Here is a 13083-nt window from a genome sequence, read left to right as displayed (position 1 = left end):
CCAGCTGTAATCGGCTTGGTGTGTCCAGGGTTTACACACCACCCCCCCGTCGACGCTCGCGAGGGCCTCATCACATCACAGCCCTGCCGATGTGATATAATGTATAGGACCTTTTTCCTCATGGGTGTCATTCACAACAGACCAATCATGACAGTTTTAGAGAATGAGTTTGTATGGATACACTTAAAACATATTTGTATTTGTCTTGGCTTCAGCTCACTGATAACATAAGAACACAAATAGGCACAACACTTACATAGATGTTTTTTTATATGTATTTTATTACTCCAAAATAGAAAAAAAAAAGTCAGCCATATTTAACTGGAAAAGTTTTCCTTTGGCTCCCAGGAATTTTTCCACTTCGCCCCACTGTAAAACAGAAACAATCAATCAATCAATCAATCAATCAATGTTTATTTATATAGCCCAATATCACAAATGTTACATTTGTCTCAATGGACTTCACAGTTTGTACAGAATATCAGTATGACAATACTGACACAGCAAAAAGTATTACTTTTTGGAATATGTAGTTCTACAGTATGTTGACAATGCTATTTCAAATGAGAAGATATACTAAGTCACTCAAAAATATCATGATGAAAGTGCAGTATAATGTATATATTTATATATAACACGTACATCATATATAATACAAGGTACTTTTTTTATTTCAAAGTCAATGTTTCATTTGACCAATTCTTTGAATTTGCTGTCTTATCAATGCCCAAACATACAGCACTAAACTTAGACAACTGCCTGCAAGACTGCACACAGAAATAATACTACTTATTACTACTAACTATACTTATAGTATAATTGTTAAGAACAAATGTAACAAGTCAGTAATTACAAAAGAGATCAAATACCATCCAGCCTCACATATCAATCATTTAACCTTTAGTGATATTGATCAATGATAAACTCTATTGTATATTTTAATTTCTATTTCAATGTAGGCTACTTCCCTGCTTATGTGTTACAATCAGACAGCGTTTCTAGGGCGCGATGTCTGAATGACGAAGGGCAGAGAACTTGGATGTCTTACTTTATGGCGCAAACGTCTGATAGAGCCATTGATGACATGGCTCCCCACCCCCATGTGATCAACTAAATTCAATTTACTGCTGAGGAACCCAAAATGTTTAAGTTAGTGATCTCAGGGTTGATGAAGTTGGTTGGTAAGACTACTTTGTGGCCCCTGTTCTGCCAGACCCATCAGCTACACTGAAGGAAACTTCAGATTAGATACATACCATCCAGAGCAAGACTGCCACTGCACCAACACCTCGGTATGGCCCTGAGTAAAGAAACACAGATTTTAGGTAAACTTCATTTTTTTCAAATGTCATACATGTAAATACAAAAAGTCCAGTGAAATCAAATGATAATTTGAAATAATAGTAGGTACGATTAACTCAAACATATGAAGGACTGTAACATAGTCAATAGCATTTTCCCCATCAGTTTAATATTTTGGAATACTATTATTATTTAAAAAAATATTTGTACTGCCAAGAATAGGAATTCACCTACAAAGGATTACAAGAAAAAATGTAATATATAAATAAATGGCTGGACATGATGCATTAATGCGACATGAAGCATTACACAAGTACCTCAACCTTAAATTAATAATAAATTATTGTTACTGTAATTTCAATATTTACATTAGCAGTCATGCTTAAGACTGAAACACTCCTTTTAAACAAAGTATACGAAAATCCAATAAGATAAGACTTGGTTCCACGGAAACATTATTGTCATTGTTTATTTATTTAAAAATATTTTCTAAACAAACCTCCCTGATTCGTTCCCTCAGTAGTTTTTTGTAGGGGAAAGTGTCTGACCCTTGATGAATGGGACATTCTGCAAGGAATTAAAAGATGGTAATAAGTTGAAGTTCAGCAATAACCTCCTAAACATTGCCTAACATCACATTGTGCTCAATTAAACTGTTCAAAATGGCACTGAGACTTTTGATACTGCAAAGTCTTAAACAAAACAAAAGGTGGTGTATTCTAATTGTACCGATGATTGTTTTCTCTCTCTTTAACTAATTCAATGTGCAAAATCAAACACAGTTTCAGTCGATGTAAATAAGATAATTACTAATTAACCCGCACATACCATTAATTGCCACTTTATTCCTCGTTGGTCTTCTTTTCTGTGAGGAAGACACTGAGGAGAGAGCAGGAGTCAGCCCGGAGGAGAGAGCAGGAGTCAGCCCGGAGGAGAGAGCAGGAGTCAGCCCGGAGGAGAGAGCAGGAGTCAGCCCGGAGGAGAGAGCAGGAGTCAGCCCGGAGGAGAGAGCAGGAGTCAGGCCGGAGGAGAGAGCAGGAGTCAGCCCGGAGGAGAGAGCAGGAGTCAGGCCGGAGGAGAGAGCAGGAGTCAGCCCGGAGGAGAGAGCAGGAGTCAGGCCGGAGGAGAGAGCAGGAGTCAGCCCGGAGGAGAGAGCAGGAGTCAGGCCGGAGGAGAGAGCAGGAGTCAGGCCGGAGGAGAGAGCAGGAGTCAGGCCGGAGGAGAGAGCAGGAGTCAGCCCGGAGGAGAGAGCAGGAGTCAGGCCGGAGGAGAGAGCAGGAGTCAGGCCGGAGGAGAGAGCAGGAGTCAGCCCGGAGGAGAGAGCAGGAGTCAGCCCGGAGGAGAGAGCAGGAGTCAGCCCGGAGGAGAGAGCAGGAGTCAGCCCGGAGGAGAGAGCAGGAGTCAGCCCGGAGGAGAGAGCAGGAGTCAGGCCGGAGGACACAGGAGTGAGGAAGAGAGTGAACTCAGTGTCAGTCTCGGTGGTAAGAGGTACAGACAAGTCTGATCCTGGGTCTGCGGCCATTTCTGCCTGTGTGGTACAAGGGCCCTGAGGTTCAACTGCCAAAGTCACTATTGAGAAGAAAAAAAAGTAGACGCATGGTGAGTAAATGACCAAGTATAATCCGCCATATACATTTATAATCTGAGTAATTACAGCTAAAAATGAAACAGCGGAACATCAGTGATTCTGTGTTACAATGGCGTTTGTTAGCAACCAGGAAATGACACCACTAAGGACAAACAGATGAGAATGCTGCGTGGGGTCTGGGTGCCGTGTTGGCGGGACGTTGGGGGGCTCGCTGCTCCGCCCTTTGAGGCTCGAGGAGCAGACAGTGTGAGCTGGATTACTGGTGTTGTTTCCTGGTTGCTGTGTGGGGTCTGCGAGACAGCGAGGAACTCAGCCTGAGCGCACACACACACACACACACTCACAGCCAGGCTGTGAGTGTGTGTGCGTGTGTGCGTGAGGAGATCCGCGGAGCCTCGGCTGAGAAAAGATAAGGCTGAGTGAGTGTGTGTGTGTGAGCCGGTACGTCACTATGCCCGTTACGTCACTATACTCAGGAAGAAAAAAATTGAAAAAGAGCAGCATAGACAGGTATTTTCTGTGTTAGAGTTTTACTCGCTACAGGGTGTACTTTGAGGGTTTGTGACTCTGCAGACCGTTTACATGCAGGAAAAGCTTCATAACACACAAGGGGACGGGTAATAACCAGAAAAGCATGACATGGGCCCTTTAACTGACAAAACAAGACATAACGACATATTTGTACTACTTGGTAAACAGTGATTCACATTTTTTTACATTTAAAACCAGATAACTGAGCAACTAATTTACAAAACATGTTAACAGATCAATTGCTGAAATATAGCATGCAGATTTGTATACTTTACCATTAATTAGGCTTTCGTAAATCCTCTTTATGGTAACAAGTGCATTGTTACCATCTTCTGTCTCGATTTGCCATGGACAGATGCAATCGGCAAAAACCATTTGTGCCTCTCTTGGCAAGAAGGAGGATGGGACGCCGATCTAACATTTTCCATTTGTGAAGCTGGAACACAATGGACACAAAAAAACAAGAAATATTATGTACACAACAGTTCTAAACATTTTCACACACCTAAAGCCATTATAACTCCATTTATTTTGCATAAGTGAAAAATGCACTGATGTGATACGTGTGCACATTGAGGAAGGCACCCCACAATTAACCAGGTGTGATTTTAGATCCCTTTTAGGGGAGCCCCTAAAAAAGAACTGTAAAAAAAAAAGAAGTTTATCGAGCTCGGGTTCACTTTGAGTTTTTTTTACATGGGCATAGTTATTTTTATATGGGTTAGGGATGCCAGCGATTATTCTATTTTTCGAATATTCGTTACAGTCTCCATAATCGAAAATTATTTTTAAAATTCGATTTTATTTATATATATTTTTATTATTATTTATGTATTTCTTTTTTTTCCTGGCTTAGTTTCAATTCGGCGGCGAATAATCAATTAATATTCGCCAGGGCTGTCCGATTTTGATCATGGTCAGTTTCTGGCATGCCTAATATTTGTCCATTTAACTCTCACATTCAGATATCTGGATAAGCTACATTTAGCTTTGAAACATGTCAGCAAGCTATAACCTATATCATTTCAGGTTCAAAGTTCTGCATTAACAGCACTTCACATGTAAAGCTGGTGTTACAGGGGAATTTTTAAATGACTGTTCGAACACGGCTCAAAGTCAGAGACTCTGGTAAGCTTAATGAAAGTGCTTTTAAGGGCCTCTTTATTAATACTAACTCTTTCCAGGTCTTGATTGTCTTTCAAGCACTATATTAATATGGGCTGGTTTTGATTCTGTGACATTCTTGGTTTTACCATTTATTCAAAAATGTATATGATATTTCATTTATTTTACTTTTGGAAACCATAGTCACATAATTATGTGTTTTCCATACTATGAAGTTCCAAAATAAAATATAAAACACCAAAATGCAGGTTTTTTTGTAAGATATAATTAGAAAAACATGTACATTGAAGCTCTGATTCTAGGAATTACCACTGGCCTGAACTATGTTACTTCTGGTTAAGAAATAATGTTTTACTAAAACTGGGTGCTTGCAAGTACAAACACTATCTAACATCAGTTCGAAAAAATGTGTTATGCCTTTACAGCTTTAAATACAACGGTGACAACAATTTTGCTTAACACATTACATGAAGTGCAGTAATCGTGCACTAGTCTGTACTTCTCACATAAACTTACTTAAGAAATTAGGATTATTTTTAAAAAGTAAATGAGGGCGACTGTTGGAAAGTATAAATCAATTCAGTAATTTAACAATTTGTATAAAAAGATTAAGATCAGGGATTATTTACACACTTTTTTATGATAACTGACATCTGCAAGAGAAAAAAGCTTACCAGTAAATGTGTCGAGTCATACACTTTGTTGACACTGTGGTTTTTCTGTTGCGTGGCCTTCCACTCCTGTGCAACCTTTTCTTTTTGCTTGGAGAGTTTCTCTTTGTAGGGTTGGATGGCACCACATTGTTTGCATTTTTTACTTGCTACTCCTATGCTTTGCCTGCATGTCTGGCACACTTTTTGAGTAGGCATCTGTAACAGAAACACAGATAATGTCAGGGAATACCAAAAATAAGAATACTATACTACAAATGTTTACAGGATTCATGTATTTTATTATATCGTGAAAAATCTTGTTAAAACAATGAACTCATGTTTTTTTATCTTTTAGATAGGATGAACAAAAATCACAAGAGTAAGGAAAACAATGTTATACAGAGTCAGTCACATGTTTAAAGTGACTGTTATGGACAACCCTAATCTGTAAATATCTGGTTGATCCAAAAGTTGATGCTCCATCATCACAGAAAATAATACTAAAATCATCATTAGCAGGGGTGTATTGCTAATTCTATAAGTTCTGCATGTGTGCACGCGCAGTTGTGGCTTGTTTTGAAGCTTATGTAACTACTGTCAATTAACACTCCAGCCAGAATCAACAAAGAATGGTCATTTATTAAGTCTGCATTATTGAATAAATGTGTGATTCTTACAGTAAATGCTGCACACAGCTGCGTGATAGTTAAGTGATCAGTGAAGGACCTTTATAAACTAACTCCCTCCTGCTGAGGTACAAAGGTTACTATATAAAAAGTGTGCACATGTATTTAGTATCCTATCCATGTGAATATGTTTTAAGTGGGGGTGGACCTCATGTCCTCTAGGGGGGTCCGGAGGCCCCCGTGAAGTTAAATGCATCAATCTTGTGCACTTGAGGGCAAAATTAACTAAATCTATGGATACATCTGTCAACACCCATATGAAACTTAACTGTATACATTTCAATAATAAAAAAAATGATAAGAATAATACTTTTTTTAAATGTATCTTTGTGCATATTTAACTATTTACTGTTTTGTTTTTTAATGCATTTGTTGTATGTCCAATAGTATGAATTGTAATGATTTCATCGATGTTTTAGATTCATTCGATTTTTTTTAGGGTGCTGTGTGACGTTGAACCTGCGACCTGCAACCTGTGACCTATGAACCTGTATTTGTATACTACCAAAGGAGCTATTGAACCTAAGAATTTGAATTTCCGACTCCTATTGTGGAACATTACAATAATATAAAAGTGTGCCTTGGAAATATGTATTTCCATATATGGTGACCAAACTGTTTCAGACCCACTGAGATAACTTAGACTAAAGTTAACTGTGTAAACATTACATTAGGTACATTAGCCTCTTAGCCTATCCGTTATCATAGCTAGCTAGCACCAGATGCTAACAACCATCCCCGTTTTAGGTGCCGGAGCGGTGTTCCGGCAGTATTACACCCCTGGTCACTCTTCACTTAATAGATAAATAGTATTTAATATAGTTATAAAGAATGTGACGTTTGATAACATTTGGATCAACCGCATGAACCGATGGATCACATAACTTCCATGCTCACGTTAACGTTAGCTGATTCTACTTTTGGCTAATTTAGCTTTGCTATCATTATTCCTAGGTAAACATAGTAATCTTAGTCACTGTACTAGACGACAAAATAAAACAACATAATACATATCCCAAAATGAATATACTTTTGATATCTGACTACTCACGTTTATTAGCTTGTCTGGGAAATAAATGGATGTTGTCTGATGCAGTGACGAGTCCAAAACCCCGGTGAGTTAGCATTTGACCACTTCCGGTTCCCTCGCGTCAGAACCAATGAGATTTCTCCATAGGATTTGGGAAAATAGCTCGAAATAAGGTCTGTGGTCGACACAAATTTAAGAGGCGGATCACGTTTTGTTCTACGACAGAAAGCCGTGATTTTTGAAGAGTGTACGTGTCTGAAAAACGATGGTTGTTAACAGAAGTTGTCGAGGACGTTGTACGTCATTACGCCGCCTCCCGTTGATTTAAAACGCGCCCGTGGGTCGTAAAGGTATACAGGCTGACGCACCCGTTGATTGAAAACGCTGCTCTGGGTCGTATTAATGGGTCGGAAAACGAGGAAAACAATCGACCTATTTGGTCGTATTAGTTGGAGGACTTGTTGATATTTAAAACAAGTAATCTGACTACAGTTAATGAATATATTTTTGGAACACTTAAAGGAATTATTACAAAATGTAATCTTCATTATTACTAAAGCTGAAACCTAAATAAATCATCACGGAACATTTTTCTGTCCTTATTACCTAATTGTTTCAATAAAAACTAAAAAGCATTGTGAAAACTCCCATTTTTGAGAACATCTCAACCCTTTTATTCCATCTAAGCATGAATGTTTATGACAAACTCGTCCTATTAATCCCAAACTGTATTTAATGGTATCTATTGTGAACTTTTCTTAATATTAATTATAAATGCAACGTATGTTCTCTTTAGAACAAAGACAGGATAGTTGCAGCTGAAACTGGTTAATAGCAATTTTCTGTTAACCTAGATAAGCCTGTTGTTCTTATATCTAGTAAATATATTCTTATTTTATGTTACTCACAAAACAATATGACCTTTTCCCGAATATTAGTTAACTTTATATAACATTTACCCTCTCTCTACTCTTTCAAACCATCTGACTTTTCTCTCTCTCTTCCTCTCTGCGCCCTGCAGCTGCCGGCCCAAGCTTCTCTCATCAAAACCTCTTTTGTTCTCCAACTGTGTGAGGTGGCTTTTAGCCTCATGCAGCACCTCTGTCATGCTTAAACATTAACAGATTCCCTCTGACAAACTTACAAAAACCTTCTTTTTACTTTCTACTCCTTCATCATAAACTTAAAAACACCATTGTGGTGAATCGTTTACGTTTTCAGTTTCCTATCTACTTTAAACAAACATCAACTAGAGAGTAACTGTATATGATAACAACTCCTAAATAACCTTACAATATATATTTCTTCCAATGAGTTCGTTATTTCATGTCTAACAAATTCTCCTCTTTCCATGTCGTATTCTAGATGGAAAAATCCACCTATTATATTTAATTTGAATAAAACCTTACCCTTAATGTACTTCGTATACTCAGTAAATCTCTTTTTACTTTCCCCTAAGGTTACTGTATGTAATATAATTTTTCCTTGAAGTATAATTAAGTACAATCCTTAGTTAATGAGAAATACCATAAAATTCACAAAGCAATGCAACGGTATCAACTAGACTATGTTTAAATAGCAGCAAATCATTGTTTCTTATTTATTTCAATATATCTACCACTTCAAATCACACATTGATCTGTTATTTTTAAATGTATTTCCTTCCAACTTCAGGCATTAGAGAAAAAAGCAAGCAGACACACTCCGGGCTGCTGCTGCTGCTCTCGAGAAGAAAAAGGGTGGGGGGGGGTCTCACAGACAAATACTGACACCCCCCTCTCTCCCCCGCTGCAGCTCTCAGCCTTTTTAGAAGAAGGGGGGCTTCCTTCAACAATTAACACTTCTGCTATCCTGCTATTCAATTTTTCTGCTTGAACCCACTGTTCTCGTAAGCTCTTAACTCACGCTCCTCTCGTTCAAATTCTCCCTTCATTATGACTTCGTATCTATTCATCTGACTTACTGTCTTTGTTACCAGTAAATATTCACAGAAAAAATTCCCCGTACAGTCTATTCAGCTTTTATTGTCCGATGTTTATTCCAACAAGTTTAGCGAGCCTCTCAGCGCGCTTCAACACCGTCTTTCAACGATGTGACGCTGACATGGAGTCGTAACCCAGGCTTACAGAACTCTTTATCGTGACGTTTGGCTTTATAGATTCAACCCCCACAGAACAAAGGATTAATGAGGTCCGGTCACTTCAAAATTGCTTTTTGAAGGTTGCGTTACTCTCCTTTGGATTTACTTATAACTCAACTTCGATTCCTATGAACCTAAGAATTGTTATTCTGATTTGTTCCGGAGAGCGTCTGAAAACAGCCACTGAACATCCCCCAACGGGTCTTCAGCCATCTCTTTTCTGAAAAAAGTACGGGGCCTTTCACCTTCGTCTTACATACCTCGTTGATTCACTTTTATGTTATATAACTTTCCTACCTATCTAAAATATGTATTTGTATATTCCACCGCGACAACTATGACACCGGAATATGTCTCTGACAACTCTAAAATTTAGTTTAGCCAATTACAAACCTTCGATAGAAACAGGCTCGTCTGCTCACCTTTCAATTGTCGGATCCTCGTTTTAGTTGTCAGAGATTATTCTAGGCCTCTTCTCCGGACCATTCGTCCGCTGGCTGCTGATTTTCCTTCTCATGACGTCATCACGTCGGGGAAACACCATTTGTTGGGGCAGAATCTCTGCTCCGCGCCGTTCCTATATGAGCGGGTTCTCAAAAGAAGGAAAAATTCAAAGCAGCCAGGATAAGGGTTAAACAATAATCTGCTTTAATGGCGGAAACATACAAATACTTCACCTAATCACGAAGCACTCTGCATAGTACTCCGGGCTCAGGTTCTACCACCGTGTGAGACACGTCTCAGGAACGGCAAGTCAAAAACAAGAGCACCGATCTTCAAAATGATCACAACATTTATACACAGAGTTCACTTCTGAGCGAGCTAGACAGTGAGTTGGCAGTGTTCCATTGGTCGGTTTCCCTTGTGGGCGGGATCCCAGGTAGTAAGTCAGTTTGTTGATTCCATGTTGCTTCTGTGTGCGTGTGTGTGTGTGTGTTTTCTGTCCCTCTGCCCTCAGGCAGATCCCCCAAGCAATGATTTGGAGTCATGACAGAGGACTCTTTGACAGGACACATACTCATTCCCCCTAAACATCTTAAACACACACAAACATCGTATCATGTATCTTATCACACAACAGTCACCTGTTTTTCTTTATGAAAGCCATATTTGTAAATATCCAAACGCCATCGTCCCATGACAGTCACCGAATCAGTCAACCACCATAAGTTAATTGTTCTTGTGGCTTAATGGTTTCCCTTAACTTCCCTTCACCCCAAAGTCAGCTTACTAGGAATGAATACATTTGATTGATAAGCTCAAAAGGACCTTTATCTCATGTACTGCTGGGTGAACCAAGTCTCAAGGCCTGCAGGATGTGTAGGAGATAAACATTAATTCTACAAGACTTTAACTGCCTTATATCTGAAAATGTATCCGGGAATTCCCCTGTTGACTGCAAGGACTATTGATAATTAACAGAAAGACCCTAGGGGCCTCTTCTTGGTATCTGCTAGGCAGAAGTCACTCAATGCAGAAATCACAAGTTTAACACACATTCTATATAAGGTGACATTAAAATGAATATACCAGATTGAACTTTCCTGCCATAACACGTTACTTTAATACTTCAAATAATTCAAATAATACTTCAATGCCCAGACTTGGAGTGATTTTCACCTCGTTTTATACTTTTTCGCCTCAATCTGAAAGAAACAGGTGAAATTTGCTAACGTGACGGCCATCTTTGTGATGTTGACGCGTATTGTGCGAGACCAGAGACCTGTAGTTCACTGAGCGGTTTCACACAAAAAAATGTGTAACTTCACAGTTTTACGACACATTTTTATTTTTTTGACTTGCAAAATGTTCTTTTAATTTGACAAACATCATATGTGTCATTCGTGGCACAATTCAAACGGGATCGAAAGATGACTTTTCTCTCTCCATTGACGTCAATGTATAATTTTCCGCTTCTGGGGTCCCATGGGTCGGAAGTAGATGGGCGGGACTTCGCCTCTCTATAGGCCTACGTCTGTTTCCGCTTATTTTTATTTGGAAATTCAGTTCCTGAAGGACGGCAAAAAAGCCCGAGATTATAGAATTAACAAATAAATAAAAACAAGGATAATTGTGTGTTATTGTTGACTAAATAACAAAGTGTTATTTTGAAAAGAATAACAAATTAGAAGGAAAAATGAGTCCCATTTATTTTCCTCACAGACAGCAACAAAAGTCCGAAATGATACGATTTTAATCAAAAGCAGTAATCGTGGCTTGATATTGAGTAAGAACATGTTTTTATGAACCACACAGCTTCCGGTCTTCCTATAACACGTAATGCCGTGAGACTACCAACAGAAATACATTGCTTTTAAAATCGTGCTGTGCAACACGAAAAAAAAGGGGAAAGACTACCAATAGAAATACATTGCTTTTAAAATCGTGCTGTGCAACACGAAAAAAAGGGGGAAATCGTGTTGGTGAACACGAATCAATAGATAAAAAATTGTGTTGGTGAACACTCTTCCGCAGCGCCGCTCCCCCTCCCTCCCGCTGAAATTATGAATGTAAGGCATAGTAATCATAGATAACACGGCAGGGTCCGTTACAGTTTGTTTTCTTCTGATTTCAAATAAACAAAGTCTTGGCTTTCAGAATATTAAACTTGTTTCGGCAAATTCAGATGAATACAGGTTTGAAGCTTGTAACGGCATAATTACAAGCGGAGAACGGAGTAACTTAACGTCACAACAGGCATAACAACAGCCGGTGTTTCCCGTGAGTGCAGTAATCCAAACGAAAATATCTTCCCTCCGTAGTATTTTGATAATTTGCTCCGCTAATAATCAATCAGATCGATGGATTCCAGAGAAGAGAAAACTTTAAAGGCCTTTTTCTCAAAATAATGACTCTGTAACAGTCATTATATAATTTGACATATTTTGCTTAATATTTGGAGTACAAAAACAATCCTGATATCATTTGAAAGCTAGGAATCAAAATGTGTCTTCGGGTCAATGCGACTGATTTCGATGTAGCAGGTCACTTAGCATAGGTAAAATAAAGCAGGCAGACATAACAGGAAGAATATGTAGGCTACATTTTAACCCAATCAAATAGGATATTGTCACACCATTCAAATGTATCCATGTAAATTACATCCAATAAAAAAGCTTAGATTTGTTGATTTGTTTATTTGTTACGTTGTTTACTTTATTTGTTACGTTGTTCTGTGTGTGTCAGCCGTTAACCTAGAGATAGAAAGAATACACTTGCAAACATGTCAGAAGAACCAGCGCAGAAGAAAACTAAATACAGTCAATCTAAACTTAAATTTAACAACTGGAGGGTCACATCCCTGACATCTACATCTCCGGAGCCTGGACCTTCTTCAGACAGCGAAGCCAGATGAACCCAAAAGCAGCAGCTCTGCTGCGGCCGCAGAAACTGTCAAAACCGCCGCCGCCCCCACCGCCGCCGTTGTTGAACCGAAACAGGCTGGTTCCGACTGCATGGAGGTGAGCTGTACAGCTAACTATCGGAAAAAAGGAGACTGCTAGTAGATTATTTGGGCAAAGAGAAGGTACTTCAACGCAGAATGGTACAAAAACAGAGAGTTGTTAATTATTTGCAAAACCACTAAACGATAGTAATTGCGATGTTAACAACCTCATGATAACCTCATATTTTTTTAACTTAGGATCATACCTGAAAGGTAAATGTGTGCATTTTATTATAAAGTTGTGTATATTTACAGACTGTTGCAAACACTAAGAAGCTTATAAACATCAGGTTTAAAACTAAAAGAGCTTTACAAAAAAGTAACACAATTAAAGATGTTTGGATTTGCATTTTTTGTCAAAGAGATGCTGATTTGAAACCGTTGTTAGGCCGTTACGGCATTTCCTGTTTCTGCCGGAGAGAGGGGAGTTTGTCCCAAAGCTTGCCGCTGTATTTACTCCCTCCATCTGACAGGAGGGAGCCTCATGTGTCACTCCACGCAGTTCACTTCGTCACGGAGGGGGAGTGTGTAGGTGTAGGGCGTGGTTTGGGATTGGGCCATACACACGCACTTTTTTTGGCCC

The 13083-nt window shown here is 39.0% G+C and overlaps 2 long non-coding RNA genes across 3 annotated transcripts; both read right to left on the bottom strand.

Moving 5' to 3' along the window:
- Positions 1-259: 259 nt before the first annotated feature.
- LOC307022980 lies at positions 260-2275 on the bottom strand. The gene is made up of 4 exons (XR_013803539.1): positions 2131-2275; positions 1802-1869; positions 1257-1300; positions 260-369 (listed from the first exon to the last, which is right to left on the bottom strand). It is a non-coding gene; the product is annotated as an uncharacterized lncRNA (long non-coding RNA).
- A 339-nt stretch (positions 2276-2614) lies between these two features.
- LOC307022882 lies at positions 2615-7353 on the bottom strand. 2 transcript variants are annotated; one of them, XR_013803503.1, is made up of 4 exons: positions 6937-7353; positions 5221-5415; positions 3697-3857; positions 2615-3289 (listed from the first exon to the last, which is right to left on the bottom strand). It is a non-coding gene; the product is annotated as an uncharacterized lncRNA (long non-coding RNA). The 2 variants fall into 2 exon arrangements; XR_013803504.1 differs by having other exon boundaries at positions 2623-2871.
- Between the last annotated feature and the right edge of the window lie 5730 nt (positions 7354-13083).

This window comes from Notothenia rossii (genome assembly GCF_949606895.1).
Source record: "Notothenia rossii genome assembly, chromosome: 10".
NCBI classification, from domain to species: domain Eukaryota; kingdom Metazoa; phylum Chordata; class Actinopteri; order Perciformes; family Nototheniidae; genus Notothenia; species Notothenia rossii.
This window is presented reverse-complemented; position numbering and strand designations above follow the sequence as displayed.